This window comes from Somniosus microcephalus, unplaced genomic scaffold (genome assembly GCF_052327205.1).
Source record: "Somniosus microcephalus isolate GS21.2 unplaced genomic scaffold, FLI_Smic_1.0 unresolved_chr8, whole genome shotgun sequence".
Lineage (NCBI taxonomy): Eukaryota > Metazoa > Chordata > Chondrichthyes > Squaliformes > Somniosidae > Somniosus > Somniosus microcephalus.
The window spans coordinates 31,767,897-31,770,768 of NW_028225186.1; the positions used below are offsets into that span (position 1 = coordinate 31,767,897).

Consider the following 2,872-nt stretch of genomic DNA (forward strand, 5'->3'; position numbering starts at 1 on the left):
AGAACCGTCCCTGTTTCTGGTCTTTGCCAGCAAAGTCACTTTGTCTTGGAAGGCTGTAAAAGAAAGACTTGCATTTCGACAGGCTTTTCACGACCTCAGGACATCCTAAAGTGCTTTACAGCCAATGAATACTTTTTGAACTTTTTGCATCTGTGACAGGTAGATTGGTCAGGAGGAGGTCAAGAAGGTTTTCCACTCGTGTTGGTTCCCTCACCACCTGCCGCAGGCCCATTCTGGCAGCCATGTCCTTCAGGACTCGACCAGCTCGGTCAGTAGTGCTGCTACCGAGCCACTCTTGGTGATGGGCATTGAGGTCCCCACCCAGAGTACATTCTGTGCCCTTGCTGCCTTCATGCTTCTTCCAAGTGGTGTTCAACATGGAGGAGCACTGATTCATTAGCTGAGGGAGGGTGGTAGGTGGAAATCAGCAGGAGGTTTCCTTGCCCATGATGTTCCTGTGTAACAGGCTTGAGGGGCTGAATGGCTTCCTCCTTTTCCTGCATAACAGGCTGAATAGCCTCCTCCTGCTCCTGCGCAACAGGTTCGAGGGGTTGAATGGCCTCCTCCTGTTCCTGTATGTTGGCTCGATGGGCTGAATGGCCTCTTGCTGTTTTTGTGTAACATACCCGAGGAGCTGATTGGCCTCCTCCTGTTACTTTATAACAGACTCGAAGGGCTGAATGGCCTCCTCATGTTCCTGTATAACAGACTCAAGGGGCTGAATGGCCTCCTCCTGTTCCTGTGTAACAGGCTCAAGGGGCTGAATGGCATCCTCCTGTGCATGTAAAACAGGCTTGAAGGGCTGAATGGCCTCCTCCTGTTCATGTATAACGGGCTTGAGGGGCTGAATGGCCTCCTCCTATTCCTGTGTAACCGGCCTGAGGGGCTGAATGGCCTCCTCCTGTTCCTGTCTAACAGGCTTGAGGGGCTGAATGGCTTCCTCCTTTTCCTGTATAACACGCTCGAGAGGCTGAATAGCCTCCTCCTGTTCCTGTATAATAGGCTCGTGTGTCTGAATTGTCTCCTCTTGTTCCTGTGTAACAGGCTTGAGTGGCTGAATGGCCTCCTCCTGTTACTGTGTAACAGGCTCGAGGGGCTGAATGGCATCCTCCTGTGCATGTATAACAGGCTCGAGGGGCTGAATGGCCTCCTCCTGTTCATGTATAACAGGCTTGAGGGGCTGAATGGCCTCCTCCTGTTCCCGTATAACAGACTCGTGTGTCTGAATTGCCTCCTCCTGTTCCAGTGTAGCAGGCTTGAGGGACTGAATGTCCTCCTCCTGTTCATGTGTGGCAGGTTTGAGGGGCTGAAGGGCCTCCTGCTGTTCCTGTGAAACAGACTCGTTGGTCTGAATTGCCTTCTCCTGTTCCTTTATAAATGGATCATGGGTCTGATTTGCCTCCTCTTCATCCTATGTAACAGGTTCGAGGGGCTGAATGGAGTTCTACTGTTCTTGTACAGATCTTGTATCGCTGAACGGCTTCCTCCTGTCCAATGCAACAGGCTCGAGGCGTTAAAGGCCTCCTCTTGTCCCTGTGTAACAGGCTCGAGGGGCTGAATGGCCTCCTCCTGTTCCTGTATAACAGGCTAAAGGGGCTGAATGGCCTCCTCCTGTTCCTGTGTAAAAGGGTCATGGGACTGAATGGTTTCCTCCTGTTCCAATGTAAAACGGCCATGGGACTGAATGGCCTCCTCCTGCTCCTGTGTAACTGACTCAGGGGTTGAGAGTACTCAGAGGGAAAGTGTCGGGGCGGTCGTTTCCCTTCTCTGAATTACCGATTTACTGCAAAATGTACTGTCAGTGGAGGAACCACCGAACCCTCGCCAAAAATCTGACTCTGGTGGGACGCGAACCCACAACCTTTGAATGCCTTAATCTGGCATACAACTAGAAGTCCAATGCGCTATCCATTGCGCCACAGAGCCAATTACGTAAAACTCTATTACAAAAGCAAAATAGTGTTGATGCTGGAAATCTGAAATATAAACAGATGAAATGCTGGAAACACTCTTTAGGTCAGGCAGCATTCCATGTCTGTTTAAAAGGGGTCTACTTTCAGTCCCGGATCATTCTGTGTCTGTTTAATAGGGACATGCTGTCAGTCCTGGATCATTCTGTGTCTGTTTAAAAGGGACATGCTGTCAGTCCCGGATCATTCTGTGTCTGTTTAAAAGGGACGTGCTGTCAGTCCCGGTTTATTCTGTGTCTGTTTAAAAGGGACATGCTGTCAGTCCCGGATTATTCTGTGTCTGTTTAAAAGGGATGTGCTGTCAGTCCCGGGTCATTCTGCGTCTGTTTAAAAGGGACATGCTTTCAGTCCCGGATTATTCTATGTCTGTTTAAAAGGGATGTGCTGTCAGTCCCGGATTATTCTGTGTCTGTTTAAAAGGGATGTACTGTCAGTCCAGGATCACTCGGTGTCTGTTTAAAAGGGATGTGCTGTCAGTCCCGGGTCATTCTGAGTCTGCTTAAATGGGATGTGCTGTCAGTCCCGGATCATTCTGTGTCTGTTTAAAAGGGATGTGCTGTCAGTCCCGGGTCATTCTGTGTCTGTTTAAAAGGGATGTGCTGTAAATCCCTTGTAATTCTGTATCTGTTTAAAAGGGATGTGCTGTCAGTCCCGGATCATTCTGTGTCTGATTAAAATGGGTGTTACATAATATTATAGAGTCTGCCCCACAGAAACAGTCCATTTGCACGAACTGGTCTCCACACGAGGCTCCTCCTTCTCTATTTCTCCTCACCCCGCAAATAAAACTAGAATCAGTAATGGTAACCATGCAACTATCGGATTGTCGTAAAAACCCATCTGGTTCACTAATGTCTTTCAGGGAAAGAAATCTGCCGTCCTTACCCGGTCTGGCCTTTGTG

The 2,872-nt window shown here is 49.2% G+C and overlaps 1 non-coding gene across 1 annotated transcript; it reads right to left on the bottom strand.

The window, feature by feature from the left end:
* Window positions 1-1,833: 1,833 nt before the first annotated feature.
* On the bottom strand, window positions 1,834-1,926 carry trnar-ucu (transfer RNA arginine (anticodon UCU)). The gene is made up of 2 exons: window positions 1,890-1,926; window positions 1,834-1,869 (listed from the first exon to the last, which is right to left on the bottom strand). It is a non-coding gene; the product is annotated as a tRNA-Arg (tRNA).
* Between the last annotated feature and the right edge of the window lie 946 nt (window positions 1,927-2,872).